This window comes from Mandrillus leucophaeus, unplaced genomic scaffold (genome assembly GCF_000951045.1).
Source record: "Mandrillus leucophaeus isolate KB7577 unplaced genomic scaffold, Mleu.le_1.0 Scaffold235, whole genome shotgun sequence".
In the NCBI taxonomy this organism is placed as follows: Eukaryota; Metazoa; Chordata; class Mammalia; order Primates; family Cercopithecidae; genus Mandrillus; species Mandrillus leucophaeus.
In genome coordinates this window covers 2,296,207-2,323,487 of record NW_012102421.1, presented here as the reverse complement: position 1 = coordinate 2,323,487, position 27,281 = coordinate 2,296,207, and the positions used below count along the sequence as shown (strand labels likewise).

At 46.4% G+C, this 27,281-nt stretch overlaps 1 pseudogene; it reads left to right on the top strand.

The window, feature by feature from the left end:
* Window positions 1-12,586: 12,586 nt before the first annotated feature.
* Window positions 12,587-16,135, top strand: LOC105541215 (annotated as a pseudogene).
* The last annotated feature ends 11,146 nt before the right edge of the window (window positions 16,136-27,281 follow it).

Sequence of the window (27,281 nt, the reverse complement as noted above, 5' to 3'; positions counted from 1 at the left end):
CGCTTTGTAAGTGGCATCTGCTCCGAGCTCCAGATATCCCTGAATTTGGTTTTGCCCTCTGTTCTTGCCTCTTCCTGTCTCTCTCCTCCTCCTCACTCAGTCCTTCACCACAACATTCCTTTTGTGTTTAGGGAGATTTCCTAGCACCTCCCTGGCTAACAGATCAGATCCATCTGAGTCACGCTGAGCCTCCCATTTAGTAACTTAGGCCTCTGGAGTCCGGGTGGCCCAGGCTTCATGCCAAACCTGCTACTGCTAATAGTAATGCTATTATAATGGCTTTTATACTTAAATCTCCTTTCTTCTAGGAGCCCCAAGGTCTTTAACAAATGCAAGAATTACACTACTGTCCAAAAAATAGAAACTGAAGGAAAATACATTCCTTATTCCAAGTCTACTCCTTCATGGGCTTACATAGTTGCTTTGAAGGATGGATCTTTAAAGATTCATAAACTTTGGTGGATGAGTGGGGTGGATAAAGGAGACAGGCTTTCTTATTGCCCGAGGGCCCGCCAGTTTCACCATCTTATCTTTAGTTGGTTTTGTGGCTCAAAGACCTTGAAACTACATCGGGATGAGTCTAATAAACTGGTATCTTAGAAGAAGAGATAAGGTTCAATATGAATATGTTTGGCTCTCATACCCCCAGAGGTTATGGGTCTAACAGGTGCTCACTGAGCTCAGCTTGTCGTTGCATGGTTTAGGACAGACAACAAAGATGACCTACAACAGATACTTTGAAGGATGGAGTCAGCTTAAAAGGCAAGCATTAGGTTTGGCTACACGCCCCTATCCTTAGCACCTGTGAAGATCTCAGCGTGCAAAGAGAAATACAGATCATGGCCCACTCCTCTATGCCTGGCACTGCTGGATGCAGAGGAAGGGAAGAAGCACTAGGGGTGGGCTTGGCCAGGACCTGCCCTCCTTTCAAGGGTCCAGCCACCTTGTTTAAAGGAAAGAGAATTCATCCTGATGCCAAGCAACATAGCTTCCGATTCTGACAGCACCTTTTCTCACCTGGCATTCCCTCAATGTCCACCAGGTTGCTTGCTTTCTGTTGGAGGAGAAAATGCTATCTAACTTTAAGTATTAAAATCTGATGATCTGACTCAAACTCATTCTTCACACTGATGCCAGAAAGCAAGTTTCTGTCTTCCAGAGAGAAAATTCATGTTGCTTCTTCCCTCAGAAAGTCTCAGTGGCTTCCCACCCACTGTGGGAAGGGGTGTGGCTTCTTTAAGGTAGCGTTCAAGACCTTCTATGCTGTGTCCCTAACTTCCCTTTTTCAGCCTTGTTTACCACCACAGCTCTCTGGTAGCCTGGACCAACCAGGTCACTTACACATACTTTCATACCTTTCTCCCTGTTCTTCTCCTAGTTCTCTATGGAAATCTTTCTTACCATTCAAGACCAAGCTCAAACAGCATTTCTCTGGGACAGGTTCTTTGATCCTGAAAGTCGGAATTTACTATTCCTGTCACTACACTCGCAAAGCCCATTGCTTGTGCCTATGTTCAATAATAGTGACATGGGAAGCACATGCTTTTTGAATAAAGAGAGACTTGAATTTAAGTCCTGGCTCTCTCCCCTGTCATATGCTTTTTAGAAAATCACTAATCTCTAAGTTTCCTTGTTCTACCGAAAGTAAAACCAAAGGCAACTTCACCTTATGTGTTGTAAGAATTGAATGAGGTCATAGCTCTAAAATCCTTGGGAGAAGAACACTGTGGGTGAGCTAAAGGCATCAGCATTCCCTAATGTTGTGTTCTTGGTATTGTCCACCTGCCCTTCTTCCCCTTAGGTGGCAAACTCCAGGCAAGGGCGTGTTCTGGCTCTTGACATTGACCCCATCCAACTCCAACACCATGTCTTGTATAGGGACACTCACTAAACATTTACATTGAAAGCACTTAATTTCTCACTTCCTCGGTTTCTCTATCTGGACAGTAGTGAAAACAGCAAAAAAGAACATTCTGGGCTCTAAAGAAAAACTCCCCAAATGCCCCTCCCAGGACGGAGCCTATTGTTAATTGGAAAATAAATAGTTCTCAGCTGAGCACGTCTTTTCTCAGCTGACCCCTGCGATGCTGTTTGGGAGACAGTTACAGCTACTTTGAGGAAATAATGACTGCCCCAAACTCCTTTGGAAGAATGTTGGGAAGATAAATGAGATAATCCACCTGACAGCTCTTTGAGCTCTTATGAAAAAGATACCCTTGAAATATAGGATACAGGTGTGGCTTGCTTTGGTATGTGAATTTTGGAGATTTTATTAAAATCTGAACCTACAAAACAGACAAATTAAGGGGTGAAAATTAGCATCGCAAACAGCCTCTTGGCTTGACAGAAAGATTCACAGCAGGATCCCTTTAAATAGCCAGCTCCCCTGGTGCATCTAAAATATGACTCAATCTATAAAGAATTTGATTTACATATACTCAGGAACACTTCTACTACAGAGGAGGAAGCACATATGTTTTTTATAATAAAAATCGATAACTTTGGGGTTTTAAAAATATAAAATATTTCTTTCTTCTCATCATCTTTAATCCTGCAGTTAACACTTCCACTGCTGGGAAGTCGCTCTGAAAAACAGCTGCATGTTCTGCAGAGGCCAGACCCTCACGAGCACAGCTCCAGGAGCGTGCAGGTAGAAAACAGCTGTTCTTGTTTGTTTGTTTGTTTTTGGTTTTTTTTTTTTTTTTTTTTTTTAACAGAGTCTCGCTCTGTCGCCAGGCTGGAGTGCAGTGGAATGATCTCAGCTTACTGCAACTTCTGCCTCCTGGGTTCAAGCGATTCTTCTGCCTCAGCCTCCCAAGTAACTGGGAGTACAGGCACGTGCTACCACGCCTGGCTAATTTTTGTAGTTTTAGTAGAGGCGCGGTTTCACCATATTGGCCAGGATGGTCTCGATTTCTTGACCTCGTGATCTGCCCACCTCGGCCTCCCAAAGTGCTGGGATTACAGGTGTGAGCCATCACACCCAGCCCATTTTTTGAGGTGGAGTCTCGCTCTGTCACCCAGGCTGGAGTGCAGTGGCGCAAGCTCAGCTCATTGCAACCTCCACCAACTGGGTTCAAGCCATTCTCCAGCCTCAGCCTTCCAAGTAACTGGGATTACAGATACGTGCCACCAAGCTCGACTAATTTTTTTTGTATTTTTTAGTAGAGATGAGGTTTTGCCATGTTGACCAGGCTGGTCTCGAATTCCTGACCTCAGGTGATCCACCTGCCTTGGCCTCCCAAAGTGCTGGGATTACAGGTGTGGGCCACTGCGCCCTGCCGGCTAAAGCATTTTTAATTCACTATAAGATTGAAAGCAAGTAGTAGACCTCTGACGTCTGAAAAAGTAAAGGCCAGCCTTATTTAGAAGCGGGACCGTATGTGGCAGGTGCAGGAGCCTCTAGAAATGAGTGAGCTCATTGTTCAACTTTCCTCTTTGGGAGTCTCTCAGGGTGTGTGTGTGTGTGTGTGTGTGTGTGTGTGTGTACATGCATGCATGCATAACAGCCAGTGCTTGGAACAATCTCCCAAAGATGTCCACATCCTAATTCCCAGAACCTTCACATATGCTATGTTACATGGCAAGGGGAAATTAAGGTTGCAGATGGAATTAAGTTTGCTAATCAGCTGACTTTAAAATAGGAAGATTTTCCTGGATTATCCAGGTGGGCTCAGATTATCTAGTGTGATCACAAAGGTTCTTAAAAGATGGAAGAGGAAGATAAATCAGTGTCAAGTGATGCCGTGTGAAAAAGACTGGCCTCTTCAGTGCTGGCTTTGAAGATGGAAGTGAGACCAGCCTAGTGAGACCCATTTGGACTTCTGATCTCAAGAACTGTAAGGTTTTACATTCGTTTTGCTGTGAGGCACTAAATTTCTGGTAATTTGTTATAGCAGCCATAGAAAACAAATCTGGTAGTAGGGAGGTGGGTGGTAGCAGTGGTTATTGCAGCTTCACTGCATATTTCATGCTGAAGAGGCCCGTGTAAAATCTCTGATTGTTTTTGTAAACATGGATGCAAATTCATATTCAATTGCTACAGGCCCCATTTGTCTAGAACCGCATTCTAACCAGGAGGTGAGATGCAGGGGAAAACAGAAATATTGTGGGTTGGCCCTTGAACCATCCTGTGTGCCACACAGGAGAAGACCTAGAATTTCCTCTAATGACAATGACTCCTTTCTTCTGGTTAACTTCCCACTTGTAGGTTACCCCACAAAGCCAATGGCACAAGTATGAACAATTCCAGTTTCCTCCCTTCCTCAAAATTACTGTCTCTAGGCCCCTCCTCTGGCTTCAGCAGCTTCCTCTCCATGCAGAGCCCTGGTTCTAGCCGACCAACCATCTTGGAGCTCCTCTATGCCTTCCAGCCCTTCCCTTAGTTCCTCCAGAGCAAGAGGATGAGGTGAGCTGGCTGGCCTGCGTGAGCATATCCTAGAAAACGGTTTCTGTTGGAGGAGCAATGGAACACTGCTCTGCCTTTGACAGCCGCCTGACCCCTGAAGCTTCAACACGCTTGTCTCCCTCACCTGCTGCTGGTGGGTTGCACTCTTGCCACTTCCATTGATGACCCCTTTGCTCCTTCAACTGAAGTCTGCACCCGCTCCCACCCCCTCTCACAGCCTCAGCTCATCCCTGATGACTCAGATCAAGTTTTCTTAGGATGAAATGAAGTGGGGTGAAGCTTTGTCTGCTTCTTAGAGTTCAGGGAATATCCAAAACAATCTAACAGTCACACCACCCTGACCAACTTTGTGACCTCATCCACATGAGGAGGAAGCAAGAATCTCAACAGCTGAAGTGTGCCAGAAACATTATGTTTTGTTTTAGTGAATCAGTGTAATTTCCATTTCAAGTCCCCATTTGGCTTGCTGATTGACAATGTCAGTTACTGCTGGATAGTCTTTCTCTCGCTGGGGATTGTGTCTCCATTGTGGGTGGCTTATTACTATCACAGCAGCGTGCGTGTGTGTGTGTGTGTGTGTGCGTGCGTGCACGCACGCACACACACACAAAGGGGCCCTCTGACCCAGGTTGTCCGTCCACACTAGCCTCCCAGGTCTGTATCACTCCATCCCACTCTTGGTCACTGATACCCACAGGTTTGTGGCTGCCCTCTCTCACCCCCTACTGCAAGGTCTGTACAGATTTGACTCTTTCTTAACTACTTCTGTGTCCCCTTTTGAGGGCCTGTAGGGAATTCTGCTACGCCTCCATCCCATACCCTACACAACTACTGGGCTGTGGGGATTCTATGGGGCTGTCACAGGCCTCTTGATCTGGGCACACCAGGAATCATTTTCTACTCTGCTGCTCCTGTCCATGCTGGGCACCCAGGAAACAGACAGTGGTGTCTTTGCTCTTCCATCTCAGAACCTCTTTTGTTGTTGTTCTTTTATTCCCCTCCATCCTCCAGGGAGCAGCAGTAATGCAGCTCTTTCTCAGGGACCCCACTGAGGAGTCCTCTCTTTCCTTCTGCTCTCCTTTGGAGACTCCATCTCATCTTGGGTGGTGAGTGGGGTGGATACACCAAATCTTTTGTATCTTTGACAGACTTCACTTTTGAATCTCAAAACCCAAACAGTTGGATGTTGGGTGCTTTAGTTCCACTGGGACAACTTTTCTTTTACATAGAAATGCCACATGTGGGAGGGTCACTACACAACAGCGACACTAGTGAATATGTCCCCGTGTTGTCCCCGTATGCGGCAAATGGGTGCAGGGGGCCGCCTGCCACTCACTGTGCAAAGACTACCCACACCAGGGAAAAGCAGAGCCTGTGCTCCATGAATCTGCAATCATGAGCATCTAAGCTTAGAATATCCCACTCTGTTGCAAGTGAAAACATGTAGGTGTATCTCTTTGGCCCAACTCAGAAGGTAGATGTTTTCTCCCCTTTGTTAATACAGTCACTTGGCAGTTTCAGCTTTCTATGAACATTCTTCTGGAAAAGAATCTCAGCTCGTTGTGTAGTTAAGTTTATTCAGCACATAAATCTCTTAAAATCCATGCCCTTAAATGTTTATGGTCATGTGGGATATTATCAGTGTCAGAGATGGGCAGGGTTGAAGGCATTTGGGGTCAGACTACTTTCTTTTAATCTTCTCCAAACATTTTAGGTTTGGCAAAACCTGAATTGAATTTTGCCAAGCCCTTGTGCCTGTAATTTGTAAACCCCTGTGTATTTTCAGGGAAATGTAGTCCATATGTTTCTGATTGATTTACACTTAACTCATCTAAACGTTGTTTTGTTAGTGTTATTTGATGTCCAAAGGGCCTCAGAGCCTGTTTACATCTGTCTAAGCTGCTCGTTTTCCTCCCTGAGACTCAGGAAGATCTATTTTGCCAAGAGTAAACTAAGTCAAATACTGCACCGCCCCTCCCCACCTCCAACCCCCAGGATTGGATCAGACTTGGGTTGAATCTGACAAAGAGCTGAGGAAGTTGCACTGGGCTTTGAAGTAGACCACTCTACCCTACACTTCACCAAGAGGAATCAGAGCCCAAAGCCTCCTGCTTGGGGACTGTGACCAACAACATGAATACAGAGAACAGCTCCTAGGCCAGGCCAACTTCCCAGCCTGGCCCTTTTCCTTATGGCACTGACATTCAGCTGCAGCTAGCCACCACCGACCTCAAAAGGCCCTTCCCTTATGACTCTTTCATCCAAGCTTCAGTGGGAAGGGTGGAATAGATTTTATACAGTGAATGAAAGCGATCAGGCCTCTTGCTAGATCTGTGATAACAATCTCATAGAGCAAGAGTGTGGTTTTAAAATGAAACAAAAGAAATCCTTAGCTAGTGCCCCATTTCACTGAACTTTAATTTTAGATAGCTTGCATTTGCCTTGCAAATGAGTCCACAAATTACCAAGCCACAGCATTTAAAACCGTCCTGCCCACTGCCAGAAGGAGTATGCCTGGCAGAACCGATGAGGCTGGCCCCCTACTGCTCCACCACCGTAGAAGTGAGTTATAGGAGTGATGCTTGAACTGAGATGGCATTCCACAATTTTGGAAACATGATGGCTAGGGATGGGGACAAACTCACTGCAACTTTATGATTCAACATTGAGGGAAATGGCGTTTTGTTTTGAAAGAAGCGCGGTGGCTCACGCCTGTAATCCCAGCACTTTGGGAGGCCGAGGAGGGCAGATCATGAGGTCAGGAGATCGAGACCATCCTGGCCAACATGGTGAAACCCTGTCTCTGCCAAAAATACAAAAATTAGCTGGGCGTGGTGGCATGTGCCTGTAATCCCAGCTACTCGAGGGTCTGAGGCAGGAGAGTTGCTTGAACCAGGGAGTCAGAGGTTGCGGTGAGCCGAGATCATTCCATTGCACTCCAGCCTGGCGACAAGGCCAGACTCCATCTCAAAAAAAAAAAAAAAAAAAAAAAAAAGCAGCACTTTAATGTGTATTTGGTTGTGTTCAAGCAAACTCTATTTGGAATGGAGGTATTTGAGACAAAGAGGAGCCAAGTAACTCTATAAAATAATATGACGGGTTGTCTTGTCTATATGCAGAGTTGCATCTCAGAGATAATTATTTCATTGGACTTGGAGGACCCTCTGGGAGATTTCTCTCTTTTTTGGACCCCAAAATGTATCAGGGAAGCCAGATTCTAGGTAGAAGGAACATGGTCAAAGCATTTGGGGAAAAGCAGACTGGCCCCTGAAATGTGGGACAAATTAGGAGTTAAGGACAAAGATGGCTAGGACTTCCTAGCTCTAAGGTTTAAGCTTTCTGTTTCTATTTTGTAATTCCCTTTTGCTATCTTTGAGCTTTCAGAAAATTTCAATCAATATTACAGTCTGGTCTTATGTTCTGGGAGACTAAAGGAGGGGTCTGGGTCTATGCAGTAGGGGAGCCAGCGACTGGAGAAGCCAGGGGTGGCTTAGAGGCAGTGGAAAAGTTGTCCATCCAGGGCAACCTGATATGGCAAACAGGCCTGATCTTTGGAATGTGGATGCATTCCTGGGTGATTCTTAGAAACACCTGGGGTAGGAGAAGCCCACTAAAGACTGGCTTTCCTGCAGCCTCCTGGGATAGGAGCTAAGGTTGTAGCTATTTGCATGTTAAGGGAAGAGACGAGCCTTGAAGGCTGGAGAACTTGGGGACATGAGTATCACATCAGTGTTAACTCTGGTGGGTGGCCAAGTGGCCATATTTGCCTGTCTCACTTTCAAACTGGGCAGCAGTGGTGCTAGCACAAGATCCCTCCTGCTGGAGCCTCTGCAGAAGACCAGGCAGCCTGCTCTCCCACAGTCACGTGAGCAGATGTCCTCTCCTGCCTCCATGAACCATCCCGTGTGGTTACCTGGATGCCATGATATGCCCCTGCCCCACCGTAGTGCTTTCTCTGAACTGCATTTTAGAGTGAAGCCATCAACCTCCACTGAAGGCTGAGAAATGTGTCTTCTGTAAGCATGTTGTTGAAGCTGTCATTTGCAACCTTAAAAGTCTCCTTTTGGTGGAACTCTAAGGAGACACTTCTTCCTCATCTTCGTATCAGAAGGAGTAGTTCAGCTCCTCGGGGACTGGCTTCTTTTTTTTTTTTTTTTTCTTTTCATTTTTAAGTTACAACTTTTTAGAATTGTGGTAAAATGCACACGACAGAAAATTTACCATCTTAACTGTTTTTATGTGCGTAGTTCCGTGGCAGTCAGTGCCTATACCGCTGTGCCACCCTCACCACCGTCTATCTCCTGAACTCTTTTCGTCTTCCCAAATGGAAACCTTGTACCCGTTATACAATAACTCCCCATTCCCCTTCTCTACACTTCCTGGCAGCCAGCGTTCTACTTTCTCTCTCTGTGAATTTGACTCCTCTGGTTACCTCCTCTAAGAGGAATCAGACAGTATTTGTCTTTTTGTGACTGGCTTATTTCATGGTTCTGGTTTGTTATGATCACTGAATTCTCTAACAAATCAGATGTCTCTCCTCCCCCCATCTTTTTGCTTTGCCATGGCAGCTAGAAAACAAAGGCAAATCTCTGCCTGATCCAAAATAAGCTATGTGCTAGAAATTTAGCTAACTTTATTTCATTATTTTTTTTTTTTGAGATGGTGTTTCACTCTTGTTGCCCAAGCTAGAGTGCAGTGGCACAATCTCAGCTCACTGCAACCTCCGCCTCCCAGGTTCAAGCGATTCTCCTGCCTCAGCCTCCCAAGTAGCTGGGATTACAGGCGCCCGCCACCATGCCTGGCTAATTTTTGTATTTTTAGTAGAGATGGGGTTTCACCATGTTGGCCAGGCTGGTCTCGAACTCTTGACCTCGTGATCCACCCACCTCGGTCTCCCAAAGTGCTGGGATTACAGGTGTGAGCCATCCCGCCCAGCCCACTTAGCTAACTTTAAAGGAGACTGGTCCATGCAGGCCATGAAGGTTGAGTACAGTGTTTGCAGTCAGGAGACCTCAAAATCTGTCCCTGCCATTCACTAGCAGCGTGGCTTTGGGATAACTGATTCACCTCTCTGAAACTCCATTTCCTGCTGTAAAAGAGGGATAATAATACCCTTCTTTCAGAGTTGTTGTCAGAGTAAGGGAGTAACCACAAAGTTAATAACACGTTGTTTTTGCAATAATCATTATGGAGAAAACTGATCATTAGACATTATCCCCTGAATCCAGCTCTTTGCAGCAACTTTGTGTTTCCTCTCTTGAGTTAATTTTTACAAATCTCAGAGAATTAATGCTGAAGGACTTTAAAAGGTCGTCTGGACCATGGTTCCCAAAGCTGACTGACATCAAAGTCACCTGCAGAGCTTTAAAAGGCATTTAAAGTGGAGGCCGAGGACCCTGTATTTTTCGGTGGCTTTCCTGGTGGTTTGGCTTTGTCTACTGATGGACATTTGAGCTACCCCTGCTCTAGACCCTCTCTCTGCTATTTGCCGAGAACATTTTTCTGCTATTTCAGGCAGGTGAAAACCCATCCCGTGTTTACAGTTTTCACCAAACAGGACTCCACACCCTGCTGCAGAGTTCACATAGTGTCTGATATCCTCGCAGGGCTCCACTCTTACTTTTGCATTCTCTGCTTATGTCTCCAAAGATCTTGAATGGCTTGTGATGACTGTCCAGCCAGTTTCTTTGTCTCCCAATCTGGTTACTATCATGATCGTCTCCTTTGGGAGATGGATTCTACCATTTGTCTCTTCTCGTTATTCTCCGAGGCTAGAGGTTTGCTAGACTCTAACTTCAACTCTTCATTCCTTCCCCACACTTTCTCCTGTCTGGAGTTTGGGTTTATTTTTCTTCCTGCCTAACTACTCCTAATATACTAAGTCAATAAACAGATTCTCTGTGGTTACATATGGCAAACAGCTGAAATTTACAGTTGAGAGTAAAATTTCCTCATTTGGGAAAAAACCCATCATTTCACAGATTTAGAAAGTGGTCATTCTGATCTCCAGGGCAAATAAAAAGTGTTTTATAACCTTCCACAAAAGCTTACGCCTTGATTAAATTTTTATTATGAATTATTAATTAAACCAAGGAAATGCAGAGGCCTAAACCATTGCTTAAATTTGCTCCAGATTGAGACACAAACCAAAGGCGGCAAGAAACCCTGAAGGGGAGGTTTAATGATGAGCAACACATATAAAACTATCTGCACACTTCCATCTGCCAAAGGCTCCAAACCAGCCATGTAAATGAGCCCATGTGCCCACACCCAGACAGAGGCTGGCAATGGGCCTGGAAGAAACAGGACCTCCTCGGCTTCTCTCTCCTGGGGTCTGTGTTTGGGGCACTGTGCTGTTAGAGACACAGGGGCTTATCTACCTCATGAGCAGCTACGGTTAGAGGGAGTAGCTGGTAATAGTTCAGAAAAGCAGCCTGGTGTCTTGGAAGCTGAGCCAGAGGTCAGGAGAAGTGGGTCACTGCTCTCTGGAGGGAGTGATTGATCCAACCAGAGCCAACCAATACAGTTGTGCAGGTTACCTGGAGGCCAGGCCCAGTGGGTGCTGACATCCAGCTTATATCCTACCCACCAAGCCTTGCTCCTTGCTGTAGAGCTGCGCCCACTATGAGGAGGGAATACCTTTTTCTGACTTGAACAAGGGAGTCTCATGGCCTTGCTTGGAGGCTGACAGTGTGTGTATGGGGTGAGTGGGAGGGATGGGGCTGCATTCTTCTTTCTCTTAGAACACAGAGGTGTTGTTTGGGCAAGTGGTAGCCTAGAACTGAACCAGTAGATACTGGGGATGCAAAGCTGAACAAGACTCTCATTCAAAGAGCTCAGAGTACCTTGACGAAGCAGACAGATATGCAGAGTATTCTAACATGTGGGGACAAGTACAGGACAAGTGCTGTAACATGTGGGGACAAGTACTGTACCCAGATGGGACTGGACAGTGGGGAATCAGAAGCTTTCTTGGGGATGATGTCTAAATGAGTATTGAAAAGTTGGAAGTTGGAAGGGGTTGGGATGAGGGTCTAAAGAGTGAGAAGGCACTGAAGGTAAACAGAACTACGAGATCAAAGTCATGGAGGATGAAGGAGCATGGTCCAAGAGCTCTCAGGGAAGACATGGGGATTCTGTGGGGGTTCCCCACTTCATGTGGTTGCAGTTGAAGACATTTTCAAGTATGAGCAGTTATTCAAATATGAACTAAGTGGGCGATGCCCATTCCCCTCCCCAGTGACCAAGACTGGAGGGCTTGAGAACTCCAAGTTCCCAGCATGATACTTGGCGTCTGAGTGCTACTTTCTTCCCCTTCCTCGTTTCCTCCTGCTTTCATTTTTAATATGAAAACACTTTAATATGAAAACATAAAATATATACATCTGTGTATCTTTCATAACTTTCAAAAAAGAGCTAAAAAATGTGAAGTGAAGGGTAATAGCATGATGCTTTGGCCATGGTCGGCTCCCCATGATTTTGTGTCCCTGCTTCTGGGCTGGCTTCTTAGAGCGGATTGTGATTGTGCCCCAGCAAGAAGCTGGCCTCTGGATCAATCACTGCAGAAACAGTCAGGAAAGGGGAGCTTGCCTCAGTAAGCCAAAGTCACCATTATCTGATTATCTTTAGGGATTCCCTACTCTCTGGATAGCTAGTCATGACTAGAGAAGATTCTGCATGGTGACAATATAACATTTATTTGGCTTTTATTTTTACTGAATTCAGTGCTCAAGGACAGTGGCACATTGACAACACTGCTTCCTAGCATGACATCACATAAATAAGTTTGAAGATACTGCTTAATAAGAACCCTTTAAAGATAAGAGAAATGGTAGAAAGAATTGAAGGATGCTATTTCCTTTTTAATATCTGCTATGAATCATAGTCCGGAGAGAAGACAGAAAGCCAAGGCACGCAGGGACCAGGCACTAGCACAGGGGTCAGGAGGTGGGCGTTCACAGGGGGTACAGCTCAGATCCCTGCCTTTGCTTTGGCCTGAGGCTGGGCAGACAGGAACATGGAAAGCTATGGAGCTGGTCTGAAGGGTAGGGTGGGGTAGTTAAGCCTTTGCTGGCATATGGCTTTGCAATCTCGTACACTGAATAAATCCATCAGAGCACTGCATCCACTCACCCAATTAGCCTGCACCTCATGAACATCTATTGTGAGGCCAGCACCATGGGGAAACTGAAAGAACCAGACATTCTACCACCACGGAGGAATGACCTCACCCTGGGTGGTAACTCTTCCCTTCTGCTCACCTACCCAAAGGGAAAAGAAAGTGCAAGGTTCCTAGTTTACATTGAGTTTCTTGAGGGAAAAAAGGCTCTTGGTAAAACAATGCCTTATTCCTTTCCTTTGGAAGTTCCTTCTGCAGAATACAGCTTAATTGTGGGTCCCCAAAAGGCCCCCGAAGAATTAAAAAAAAAAAAAGGGTGGTGTCAGGCGAGGGCTGTAGGACATAGAAGTCACTTTTGGTTGTTGTCCTGTTGAGCCAACTGCTTTACTAACTGGAGTTAGTAAACTCGCTCAAGCTGGAGGGTGAGGGAATGGGTGGGGCTGAGGCTGGAGGTTGGTCAGTAGTTGACCCCCAGTGATCTTGTTTGAGGAAAACTCCTGTGATCCCCCATCAGAATATTTTGAAGGTGGAAGAGTCTTCTGGTGGGAAGGGAGAAGAGTGGGAGGAGGAAATAAGCAACGGGCAGCTTCCTTTCTTGACAGATGGAAAATAAAGGGCCTGTCCACAGCTCGGCGAACTGCCGTGGACCTCCCAGCGGGGCTGCTTTCTGAGGTGATGGTCTCCTCGCTCCTTAGCCAGGCTGGTGGAGCCAGCGACTGACGTTGGAAAGGAGTTGGAGGATGGAGGTTTGTGGCCAGCGAATGAGAGGTGTGGGGGAGGGGGAAGAGGAAAAATGTAAGGGAGGGAGATGGTTCTTCAGTGAAACCTCTGGCCTCTTTTAAACCATAAAGAGGTCTGGCTGGTTTGATTCCAGTCCTTAAAATAGCTCAGTAGGATCTTAGGGATTATTTAGGTCAAATCCCTGAGAGGTGAGGAAACTGAGGCCCAGAGGTCCCACTTGCCTTTGGTCATGGGGTGAGTATGTAGCCCAGCAGGGTCCCAGCTCCTGTGAGCTGCGATTCATGCTGTTATCTTTGCTGGGGAGGCCTGAAGTTCCTTTAGCTTGTCCCTGATGAAGCAGAGGAAGAGCCCACGAGGCAAGCATTCATCTTAGAGTTAGGTGACGTTGGCTTTGGGGTCTAGTTGCCCATTTCTTCCACTTGCCAACATCTTTCCCAAGCCTGCCAGACCGGGGCGCAGTACCACCCCCTTGCGGCCAGACAGGTGGCCTGTCCTGGGAGCAGGAAGGGGAGTTCAAGGCAAGCAAGGCCCACTGGGAGCCCCCTGCTAGAAGTGCTCTCCCCTTCCTTCTTTTGGAGGTGGCAGTTACTGGGCAGCATGACCCTGAGGAGGAGATAAGCTGCCTCTGATAGGAAGGTTTTATCTTTGAGGTTATTGCAAATGTGCCTGACTTCTTCATCTGGTTCCATCCGGATCTGAACTGGTAGCCAGATAAACTGTTTGCAGCCCCATTTCATGTATTTATCAAGTCTAAACAATTGTCAGGAGGCAATTATCCCCCCAGGAAGCCAACGGCAGATAAGCAGTGCCCCGCAGTCTGGTTCCAACCATGGAATCCGTAAGTTGTCCCTCCTTGCCCTGTGCAGATTTTCTCCTCTGTCCCTGCTGCTCTAAATTTTAAAGGAGGTTTGATGTTCCAACACATTTGTTTTGGTGTTCTTTGCCCATAGCCCCAAATAAAATCTAATGGTTTTTATAGGTGGATAAATCCTTTTTAAAGGCTCTTTTGTTATCACCACGGGGTTTGTGAGCACTAAAACTGGGTTTTAAGGGATCAGTGAAACCTTAGAATCACCGTTTGCTGTATCTGGAAGGAACTGTGACCACTCGGTACAGCCCCTTCAAGCGGTAGATGAAGAGGTTGAAGCAGGAAGGGATTTGATGGCTTGTGAAGGGAACGTGCTCTTCAGAGTTGGGCAGACGTGCAGCTGAAGCTTGGTCTGGCCACTGATCTGCCGCCCAGCCTTGGGTAAACTCCTGGAGCCCGTTTCCTCACTGATTACATGGCGATACCAATCCAGACTCCACAATATTGTGAGAGGTAGTAAAACTCCCTCTGGTCAAGGTCACACAGACAGCTGCGGGGCAGAGCTAATACCAGAACCTTAGTATCCGGGCTTCCAGGTCTTTATCCTTTCCATTATTCTGCAGGAGGTCTTCAGGCTACTGTTAAATAAAAAGTAAAGCTTCTACTTTGTCCCACCCAAAATTCTAGTTCAGTGTTTCCCAGACAAAGCACCTCCAGCAGGTCTGAGGCTCAGTTCTATGTGGGGACTCATGTTTATACGATGATAGCATCTATATTTTTTCTGGATGAACTAATAATCGACTTGCCATTGTATTTAGGAAAAACCAGACATCACCTCATGGACGTCTAATTGAAAGGGGCCGTCAGTTATTCCATTCATTCTGGCAAATTTTCTTTTTAGCTTTGGTTGCAGCAGGAAGAGAGAAACGTCTGGGGGGCTTTTTGTCTGGTAGAAAGGTCCACAGCCGGGGACCCCTGGATGACCCATCCCAAGGTCCCAGCCCGAGTCTGAAGTCTCAGGGCTGGTCGCAGGCCGACCTTGCAGCCCTCGCCAGAGCGTTGTCTGCACCTCGGACACTAGGTGGCGCCACAGGAACATCCTCGCGGCCCGAGGCGCGGTCGCAGCCGGGGAGCACTCACCTCGGTGCTGTGGAATTTTCTGTTTTTTTCACGCAACGTCAGGCGTCCTGCTGGCGCCCTCTCGCCACCGTGCCCTCCCGTCAGAAGCCCGGCTCCTAGCCGGGGAAGGCCGGGTGCTGGTCTGCCAGGAGCTGGGACTTGCGCCCCATGGAGTGTCGGGAGTCTCCAGTGCCGCGCGTTCAACACCACAGGGCCAGGCTGTTTGCTCCCCATCGGTCGCTGCCCCCAGCACCCCGGGTTATTAAGGACTCATTTGCTTGGAGCGGCATCATTACAAGGGTGTGGGGTACTACATATACTCCGTATTTTTCTATTTTCGAAAGGCTGCAGGCGCGATGCACAGTGCACTTGAACGGTGGGGCCTCGTGCTAGCCGGAGGAGCGAGCAGGGGCCGGGCAGGGGCTGCTCAGCCAGGCGGTCCCCGCGCGGCGGCCTCGGGAGGCCCTGCCATCGTCCTTCATCCCTGGAGGCGGGTGCGGGGCGCTTCTCCTCCTCAGGGCCCTCAAAGCGCAAGGGAGTTTCCGCTTCCCAGTCGATGGTCGTCCTCTCCCATTCCCGGCTGCATCTCCATTTACCCGTCGCCCATTTCCTCTGCCCATCCAGGCTCCTTGGCTCCGCTGGGGTCTCCGTTCCCTTCTCCCGGTCCCCCCGCCAGGTCGCGGCTCCTTTGTCCAGGACTCCGCAGGGGCTTCACCCAAGGGCGCTGGTTTAGGCCGGATCTGGGGTCCCTCGTCACTCCCAGGCTTCTTCCACTTCCGGATTCTGGAGAACCAGGAATCAAGCCCTGAGCGTGCCTCTCCTTCCTCCTTCGTGCTGAAAGCACACTTCAGGCACGCTTCCTGTCCGCGCAGGCATCAGTTCTGACAGTGAGCTGAGAACAAGGAGTTTCTTTTTCTTCCCCAAAAGTTGCCTTTTGTAAGGACTATGTCTGCACCAGGGCTTGATACATGTTGCTACTCCTGGGAGTATGAGACTGGGAAGTTGATGGAAATGTCAACATTAGCTTTAATGGTGAGGCCAAAGGGAGAATGGACCCAGCATCAAGCCTGGGTAGAGGAGAACGGGAGAGGGAGGACCAGAACCAGGGCCCCCCCGCCGTTCACTGCCTTGGGGCGTCTGAATCCTGCCTTTGCTGTTGGTGAGCTCTAGGACTATGGGTAAGTTGGTTAACTTTTTGAGCCTCAGTTTCCTGTTCTGTCAAGTGGGAATACAACTCCCTAGCTCACAGAGTTGTGGTGAGGATTATGAACTATTATGCATCTACAGTGTCCTCCCCGCAAGTGAAAAGGCTCAGTAAATGGTAACTGTTATCATGGTCCAATCTAAACTTCTGTGCTTGCCTTTCACCAAATTGATGTTACAGAAATCAGAAGGTTCCTGTTTTTCCCACCTTGTTTGGAATTAGGAAAAACTTTCCCTGCGCCATTAATGTTATATAGGCCTCTTCTCTCCAAGACAGAAAGGAAGAAAGGGTAACGGGGCTTATTTTTTTCTCCCAGGACTCTTGAGGAAGGATTCAGGATGCGGCTGTGCCACTGGGGATAAAGGGTATAACACTGGGGCAGGTCAGCTTCCTCGTTGGTACAGTGGGACTCTTATACAGGCCCCTTTCTTTCCAGCACCAGATACTGCTACACCATCTCATTGGCATGGACCTATATGTGGCAGCAAGTCCATCTCATCGCTTTTGGTGAAAGTCAGCACAGTTTGTAAAGATTCTCATTGTGGGAATGGGTAAACCATCCCTTTTATTAAAAATCAAACCAGAGATTCCTTTACCTATCAGTACCTCCTGCTGCTAAAAAGCAGCAGCTAAAAAGCAGCAGGAGGTATTGATAAGGGAAGTCCTATCTAATTTACTGGTTTAGAGAGACTATCCTCATTTTAAGAGTTAAACATTAACCCCATTAACACCTCTGAAAAACCCTCCCAACATGTTTATCTCATTGAAATCATGGGGTTGGAGGTCACTGTAGACGAGGAACTGGGACACCAAAAGGAGAAACTCTGGCCACCCTTGCACCCTGTTTCCAATGCTGGTCCAGCATCACCCACAGATGCTAAGGAGCGCTGGAGACCTTACCAGCCCCTGTGATTGGTCACCGTACTCTTCCACGGACAGAGCAATGAACTTAGATTCCTGCTGGGATCCTTTGAGGGCAAGCATACCCTTCTTCCAGCTTGTACTGTGAACTCCGCTGCAGCCATAAGGACTGTCTGTGACACTGAGCCCGAGATGACTGGGCCCTCTGCTCCCTCCCGGCCCCACAATCCTTGGCCTGCCACAGAGAACTGAGCTCTTTTATTAGCACCATGAATGTGACTGATACAGCTAGCCATTCCCTCGTGCGAATGACTCAGTTTATTAATGCTCTGCTAAAGATGGCTTCTTTGCTTGCCAGCAGCCTTAAACAGTATTTCATTAAAACTGGCTTAATTATTTTGAGAAGACGGCCCAATTAAAAGCTATACACTCCCTCTATGTAAGTGTTTATACATAGAGCTGTATATATAATACATATTTGTAAGTGTGTGTATGTATATGTGTATGTATGTGTCTATAAATATATAGGCTTAGCAATTTAATTACATGGGATAAATTGTTGGAAAAAATACCCAGGAGCTGGTCCCCTTTCTGTTGCCAGATTCAGAGTAGAGGCCACCCCTCTGCTCTGGGTGAGGCTGGTGTTGGTGGTCTCTCAATGACTCCGCCGTGAAAGTCCCAACTGCACAGAGCCCTGCCCCAATTTCAGGAGCCAGCAGCCTCGGGAGAGGCGGATCCTGACCTCTGCTCTGCTCTTGGGATGGCCTTTCCCTTCCCAGCAGGGTTGAGATACTTGGGCTGGGAAATGTTGTGGCAAAGTGTTTGCCAAAGCTCGGGAGAGACACAGACTTGGGGCTTTTGTTTCTGGAGCTGGCTGTCTAGCTTTCCTAATGAGCAAATATGTTCTCTTTAAGGAAACAAACAAACAAAGCAAAAACACCCATTCATCTGGATTTTATTCATTTGTTTTAAATACAAACAAACAAAAGGAGAGTGGTTATTTCTGCACCAACTATTTCAAATGCAAGTTACTCCATTGCTCGGGGTGGTTGGATGGTGCTCGTCACCATAGGACCCACAGGGCTAGTTCCAACTGTTATTTGGTAAGGCTTTTTTTCTTTCCAAAATTCCCAGTGTTCCTTTAAGGCCCATTTAGCTGCGGGTTTTGTTTATTCTCCCGGCAATCAGCATTTAAAATAAGACAAACAAGCATTTTTCCTGGGCTGTGATTCCCCCCAGCCAGCCTCCACCTGCACACCTGAAGCCAGCATGTCCAATCGAATTTCTCTGTAACCCATATCCCCTTTAGAGACTTACCCCCTTCGTATACCAGGCTGGAAATAGAGAACTTAAGCAGGGCAAATGTAATTTTAAGAATTGCTAATGATGCTAGAAATCTGCAATGCAATTAGCATCATTGGATTTGGCGCTCCTCCGAAGGCACAAAACTCCTTGTCATAGCGCAGTGGCAGCAGCGGCAAGTGCCTCCGCATGTGCCGGGCTGTCCGGGTATGCTGGCAGCCGCTTTGCACTGAGATGTGAGCAGTTGGTTAGGCTTCTTCTCTTTCTTTCTCACAGATACTGACTTCTTTGTCTCTTCTCTGGGTTGCAGAGGGATGGGTGTTTTCCATTGATTATAACTTTAGCATTTGACCCTCCAGTGCAGTCACCCTGTTTTTTAGAAAACTGAGACTCTCACTTTGTGAACTCCCTGTGCTCTCTGGGATTTCAGCGCTGTAGTTCAACTACCGATCCCCCTGTCCTGAACTCCAGTACTTCTGATGCTATTAATTGGTACCTCAACAATTGTGGGGGCCTTTCCATCATTGCCCACCACAGGATATACTTTTCTTTCTCTCTCTCTCTTTTTTCTAATTTCCTTGTCTTCTTCACTCTCCGTGGAGCCAGAGGTAGTATGAAGAGTTAAAAATAGGAATATAAAGAAAGCCAGAGGGAGAGAGGGAGTGAGAAAGAAACATTTTAAAAAGAGAGGAAATGAATTATTGGTTTAAAAATAAACCTTTACTTTTTCGCAGAAAAATTATTTTTGTTCTCTGAAAAAATAACATGGGCTAGGCATGAGAAGCATGTCAGCTGGCTAAAAGATTGCAAAATCCAGAAGCTGATCCTGATGGGTCTGTTCAGTTTAGCAAGGGTATCTACTAGGGGATCCTCTTTTGAATACGGAGGCCCAAATCAGAAGCTTGTAGAGGGGAGCTATTCTTCCAAGATTCCAGATGTGTCTGTGAGACAATACGTTACAGGGCAAATTGATTTCACCCTCGGGAAACCAGAGAGATTTTCAAAGTTATGTCTGCAAAGCCAGCTAATGCAATTCCCCATTAGTGCATTAAAGTGTGCCCTTATTAATTCAAACATAAAGGCAACAAAATAAGCTGTTAAATTTAAAATATAATACATATATAATGAGAATGTGTGAAAGCCTTATTCAAATGAAAATACAGGAGTGTTTGAACTACTGAGGTATCTTTTGTATTGAATTATGAGCATATGTAATAGATTTAATTATTAATTTCCCCATTGTTCTATGCACACAGACAGGGTTCAAGGCACAGTCATTCTCTGGCTTTCATGGATCTAATTTGTATAATTATTGCCTGAATAAAAAATTGCTCCAATTCCTAGCTCTCTTTCTTTCTTTCCCCCTTCTAAATACTATTTCAATGCTGCATTCCAAAAGGGGAACACCTGCCACTTCTTCAAAGTCAGCTGATCATTTGGAATGATGGACGGCGCTGCTGCCGATGACGTCCCCTTTCAAGTCTCTTTGTCTAAGTGAATTATCGTGCATCCTTTTAATTTTATTGAACAAATTACATTTGTCAAGGTCTATCTTTGTAAATAAATGATAACTAGAGACACATGGATGCGTATTTCTGCTGTTCAAGGGCTCTTGTTCCATTTCTGGAAGCCAGATGAACATGGAACAAAGGAGAAACTTTCCTCTAAAAGCAATTATCTTTCTGCATTCCCATCAGTATAATTATATTGCAGGGAATTTTAAGAAGCTGTAGAAGTAGAATTGAATGCTTAAAACTGTGTTTGCTGAATTGCTATGCAAAAGTTGAACAGGCTGTATTGCATCACGCAAAATAGTCTAACTCTCTCCTGGCCACATTTCTGTAAGTTTAGAGTGCGCCTGAAGGGTGGAGATGGTGTGGGGGAGGCGGTGGGGACGGGGATGAGGTAGATCACATTTAGGGTTTCCTGTGTTTCTTGAATGGAATATTTAATGACGTTTCTGAAACCTGAGGGCTGTTAGCAAGGTGACTGGGAATGTATCTAATAAAGCCACCCATTCCAGTCTGGTTGGAAAGCTTCTGATTTGCTGATTGCTCTCTGTCTGAAACAGTCCTGCTAGTTTAGTAACTAATCCATGAATGGTGGTGGGATAGAGGGGACTGTTCATGAAATGATGGCAGCAGCAATTACACTGCCCCCAAAACCAGCCAGCAGCTGACTTATAGAGATATTGAATGTGGTTTGTGTGGCTACTGTGTCAATACTGTGCATCAACCAGCATCATTCCTTCCTCATCAGCTCCCCCACGATTTAGTGAAGTAAACTGTTGCTGTGAGGTAAGTTGTATTGTCTGATCACTGACAGCTCAATAACCTCATTCCCGCCCCTTCCCAATTTTTCACGAACTCCCTGATGAACATTCAGGAGGAAAATAAAGCACCAGTGAGAAGTGGCAACAGAGAATGCCAGAATCATGGGTTAGTTTAGTATGGCTGGTAGGTTTTGAGTTACTGGACAATTGATGGGATAATATTACAGTCTAGAGATCTTGAAGAAAGGAAACCTACAAGCAAGGATGACCTTGTATCCTCTCAGAGAAGTGAGTGAAAGGGTGAATCAGGAGCCTGGAGATAACTCCCAGTTCACAGAGGCCGCATGGAACAGTGGCATGAGCATGGGCTTGGATTGGAATGGAGACAGTCCCTGTCCCTCTGCCTTCAGTGTCCACAATGGTAAGATGAGGGATCAGGACCAGATGATTGAATAGCCTATCTTTAGATTCCGGGTCTAAGGTCATGAAACCCATTGTACAGGGCATTGATCTCCATAGGAAAGTGGTGGAGGGAAGGTCCCTGTACTAGGATTGCATTGTCAGAACTTTATGAATGTGTCAAAGGGGAAAAATGATTTTTTTTCTCTTAAGAAGAAGGAGTCCACTGCTTTCGATCTCTAATTTCTGTGGCTGAGGTTTGGTGATAAGCAAGAACTGAAACCCACTGGATCATTGCAGATGACATGATCAGAAAGTGGTAGGCCTATAAAATAGGTTTAAAATGGTGCCTTGGCCATCTTGGTGATTGAGAAGGCTCCTCTCTTAGGAGAAAGTGGCCAGTGGGACTGATTTGTTTGATTCAGATCATCTCACTAAGCAGCCAATGAAGGGAATGTGCTGAGAGAACCAGCATGTCCAGCTTAGTGTTGAATTCAGTGTTCCCTGAAAGTGTCAGACCCACTGCTGGAGCTAGTAATAGAAGGTCATATGGTCCCTGTCATCAGGATCATGTTGCATACATATGACAGTGAAGCCAGGTAGGAACATCTGTGATTCTAGGACACAGGGATCAGGGCCATGACACAGGTCTCCTGGGAGGGAGCCTGATGGGGGCTGGGGTAGTCAGGGAAGGCCATGGAAGGAAGTGAGGCTTGAGTAGACACAGTCAGATAAAGGTGGGGGTAGACAATGGTAACAGAGGGAAGAACACGTGATGAGCAGTGACATAAAGCAGCAAGACATGTTCAAAAAGCTGCTAATGCTTCAAGATGGCCGAGGCAGAGGGTGAGTGTGGGTGAGCAAAAGGGATGAGGCTGAGGAAATCAGCACATGCCAGACAAGGGGGCCTAGCCAGGAGACTCAAACTTTCTGCTCTGAGTTACAGGAAAGGGGAGAGCACTGAAGGAGTGTCACAGGTAAGCAGTGTGTCAGGGTCAGAATTTAGAAGGGCCATGTTGACAGCCAGAACTGGATCCTGGGGTCCCTGTGCAAAATGAAAATGTGGGCCCATTTATTCAAAAACCAGAAAAAAAAAAAGGTGCTGTTAAAGGCTTTAAAATACAAAGCATTTCCCTTCATTCTGCAGTCTCTCAATCTGTCATGGCATTTTTTATCCTCTTTAATGTCATGTCCCTCCAGTCTTCACGGCAGGACACTTGTGGGACAAGTACAGACTTCCGTGGGAGCTGGAGCCCTCCCTGAGACTTGGGACACATGTGGTCCACACTGACAGCTGGCTCTTCCTCTCTGGGACTGATGTGCCATGCTTCAGCTAGGGGCAGGAAGATGCAGCCAGGTGTCTCTCCTTCCCGGAGGCCTGGTGCTCCCACCCTTGGTGAGCAGGTAACCCCTGAGGGTATTGCAACTTCCCTGTCAAGATGCACTGGGTATCTTGGTTAAGGTTGAGCCTGAGGCTTCCTTTACCAAGTCGCCTGCTACATGCATGGTAGCACTGACAGCCTGGGGTGAGGATGGCCACTGCCACACCCCCTTGCAAGATACTGTGGAGCACGCTCACCAACCCTGCCCCTCTCCACCCTGCACCCAACCCTTCACTGAAGTGGAGTGGACAGTGTCACTGGGACAGGTTGTGGGGGAGGCTGGGCAGGGCCCAGGGTGCCAGGGGCAGGAAAATGGGTAGCCGAGAATCTGTCCTGGGAGGCAGGAAGGTGGTAAGAGATGCTGCACATGAGAACCAAGACCCTAAACCCCCGGCCCATGGTTCATGTGCCATGGACCTCACTTCCAAAACGGTAAATCATTCAGAATTTCAAGATGGCAACCAGAGAGCATTTGCCCTCAAGCATGGGCCCTTCTGAGCATGGATGCCTGTGCTTTGTGACTACAAGGATCACTCACCCTTCATGAAGCCCATTGGTGGCAAGGCAACTGTAGCAGAGGTAGCAGAGCTAGGCTTAAGGCCGGGAACCCACCAGGAAGGGGCTGGAGCTATCTGGTGATGAGTGCTGAGAACCACAGTGAACATACTGGTGGTGAGAATGGAGAGGAAACAATGAAGGGAGATATTAGGAGGTAGAAGCTGTGGGATTAAGAGGCAAACAGGACTTAGCGGGGATCAGTGAAGCCGTGGGATATAGAGTCACTTACGGAGTTCTAATATGGGTAATTGGTACTTTGTGAAATACTTTTACATAAATTTTGTCACTTAATCTGCAAAACATTATTGTTACTTCCATCTTATTGGGGGAAAATAGCTGAAAGAAGTGAGGTAATTCACTCAAACTCCTCTGGTCAGAAGACCTGGGATCAGCCCAAGGCATTTGCTTTTGATGGCACGTTCAATCCACCATGACTCCTCTGCTGCTCTGGATGCGTCTGCCTTGTTTGTTTGTTCATTCATTCATTTATTCATTGCTTCCCTCAACAAGTACTTATGAGGGGAGCACAAGGTGCTGGGCATTTGTCTAGGTGCTGGAGGTCCATTGATGAACAAGCCAGGCAAGGCTTCCACTCTCACGGAGTGCACATTCTAGCAGGGCCCGGGTGCCAGATTTAATCAGAAGTTTCGTTCGGGCTTTAAGGGCCAGTGGAAGCCATTATTTATTTATATTTTCTGTTTCTTGTCCCAGTTTCTAATGAATTAGAGTTTGATTAGCTTCAACAGAGCACTATGACTACAGGGAGAATAATAAAGTGTCCTTTCATCCACCCCTATCCAAAAGCTGTGTGTAATTAGAAGAATCAAACCCTGTACTCTTCATCTCCACCTGGGTTGGCAGAGGTCAGTTTATTCTGTAGATACGTAATTATGTTGTTTTGCTCTTTCATTTAAAAAATATATTATCTCTTTCAATGAATCTCATAAATCTGAGGTTAAGAGACTGGATACCTCTGATAAAGAATAAATTTCGAGGTGTTACATTGTTGTCGAGCCAACAGCAATGGTTCTGAATGCTGATCAGATGACCCAACTGTACCGGTCAGAAAGGCATTTACTGGCAACTCAGCCTCTTCTATAGCTTATACCACAGAAGACCATCAGTAATGCATGTGTTGAATGGTGTTAGGATGAACCAGTTTTCTTCCTTGGTGCACAGCCCCAAGGAACTAGAATGACTGCCAGATGACTCTGGGTGCTAGGGCATGAGCATTCATTGTGTGAAAGAAGTTTGGAGACTGAAATCCTTTTAAAGGCAATGTTTCACTTGATAGGAAACAACATTATAATAAGACTAATCAAGATCACTGAGTTAGTAGTCATGGAGAACTAAAATCATTATTCTTGCAGTACAAATTCCTGGACCTGATGATACCTCTGTGGCCTGTCATGTGTCAGAGAGTCTGCAGAAATGTAACATGAAAACCAGTAATACCAGAGGTGTAGAGCACACTCCAGTCTATTTGCTCTGGAATGTCCGGGGATGGCCCTTGGCTTCTGAACTGATGGCCAAAAGTAGGTGGAAGAATAAGTGGAGGAGTTGGTCTTAGAAGGTCCAAACAAGGCAGACGCATCCCGAGCAGCAGAGGAGTTATGGTGGATTGAACATGCCATCAAAAGCAAATGCCTTGGGCTGATCCCAGGTCTTCTGACCAGAGGAGTTTGAGTGAATTACCTCACTCCTTTCAGCTATTTTCCCCCAATAAGATGGAAGTAACAATAATGTTTTGCAGATTAAGTGACAAGTAGGCCTGGGGAAAGTGGTGGATCAAGAGGAAGATTCAAACCAAGTGCACTGAGGAATCTGAAGACCCTGCCCATACCAACCAGTACTCCCCTGGCCCAGCACCATCATCCTGGGCCCCATGTGACTGCCCATCGCATACAGGAGGCCTTATTGTATGTCTGCTGTGTGTGGCATGACTCCTCCTAATGGCGTTCCTTTTCCCGCCCTGTGGCATTGCTCTGCTCTCGCAGTCTCTCTCCATAGTAACAGAAGCTTCCACTGAGTTAACACCTCAACCTATTAAGCTTAAGTGCTTTTCAAAACATTTTATTATTGGCTGAGTGTTTGTGAAGCAGTTTACCTTGGACTCCGACTGGCTTCAAGAGGTTTGAGCCTGTCTTATATGCCAGGGAAGCGGCGTTGCAAACCCAGCACATCCCAGCACTCAGCTTTCCACCCTTTCTTTACCTCTCTCACCAAATGGCTGTGAGGCCATTCATGGGAAGGCCACGAAGAATTTTGATTTCAGTCTTTGTGTCATTACTTAGCTAATTTAAAGATGGATATCAGCCCTTAAAATTAAAAATTGTATGTTACATGGAAGGACTTCACCCACCCAGGGTCAGGCAATGAGCATATGATGAGACAAATGAGGGAGTGGCACTTTCCATGTTCCTCTACTGAGTGAGGATCCCAGTGGACCATGTCCTGGGTCCTTTGTGGGACACTTCCTGGTGTCAAGTTCCCTAACTTCTGTTGGCTGCCAGGCACAAGTGTCAGCATTCATGTCGCAATCCTGATGCCATAGTGTGGCTACTTCAAGGAAATAGTATTCATAATATTAACATCTTCTTAAAATTATTTAAATAGGCACCCCAGTGTTTCAGGTAAGAGCCACGAATCTTGAGCAAATTTGACTCATGAGGTACCTTCAGAGAACCATTTTAGCTGGTATGTGTGTGTGAGGTGGGGCAAGGGTAGGGTTGGGTATTAAACATCAGAAGGTCATGCTATGTAATACATGCAATATATAAAGTACTAATTCAATAAAACCATAGCAGGTGCTGTTGTAATTCTTTTTTTCTGCATATAACATAAAATTTTCAATATAAAAATTAATGCATGTTATAAACTTAAGGTAGCTTAAGCAAATAGGATAAAGAACTCCATGATAACAAATCACAGTGCATATTCACAGCTGGTGAGATAAATTCCATTCATGAGGAGATTTTGATTTCAACCCCTTATAAGAGAATTGTGAGATAGTGGCAGCATCTAATCTTGAGGTAGGTAGATAGTGGTGAGATGGCTACTCATGAATAATTTTAAAATCAATCATCTGTGGCTAAATGTAGTGGCTTCAAATCGCTTCACAGCTTTGGGCTGTGGAGGGGAAAAGCCATTGTGGTGAAATAGAGTAAGAAACAGGAGATGCAAAGCTTTCCTCATTTCTTGCTTCAATTCGATTCCTGTTCTTTAATTGCTCTGGGACTTAAGATTCCTTTTCCTGAAGCTACAGCGTGTTCTACATCTTCTCAGAGCTGGGTCCTGCCGCCCGCCACACACAGCGGGTGAAGCTGCTTCCCCGCTTCCGGCCGCAGGTGGCTCAGCAACTTGGGGGAAGCCCAGTTTGGTACCTTTCTGGACATCCTAGGGGACCTGCAGTTCAGCCACAGCGAGACCCAGGGAGGGGACAGCTGGTGTCCTGGCAGCTGGGCTTCTGCACGGCCCATGACTTTGAAGACACAGCATCAAAGAACAGAATGGTGCCTTAAGTTTCTGGAGGGTCCTGGAACTAAAATGTGATGAGAAAATCTGTGTCAGGAGGAGATGGCAAGGAGGGAAGCGTGGTCTTCCAGCCACAGCAGGACTCAGGGGTGGTGCTGGGCCATAGATGTGTGCCCACCTCATTGGAGTGCAGGGCTTGTGGTGGGAGCTAGTGGGCACAGCAGCGTTTACACTGTACAAAGTAGACACTCTTCTGCAAACCTTCCTCCCATAACTCCCTGCCCTCAAGTGTGGCCTAAACTGCATGAACCTAAAACATTCCAACAGTATATTGATGACAGCTAAATTGTCATGACACAACAACGTAGTTATATTGAACACTGCCTTTTAGCCATCCATGATATCTCTGTCTTGGTGACAAAATATTTTCCCACAACCACACATCTGTTTTCACTCTCAGGTCTTTGTATCATATTCTTATTCACAATTCATGATGACGATGATGGTGATGATGGTGATAGCTATGTAATGTTAGGCACTAAGCACATTTCATATGTTAACTCATTTAATCTCCATAAGACCCCCCTGAGGTAGGTACTATTCTTATTTCTATTGAGGTCACATAAGGTCACAT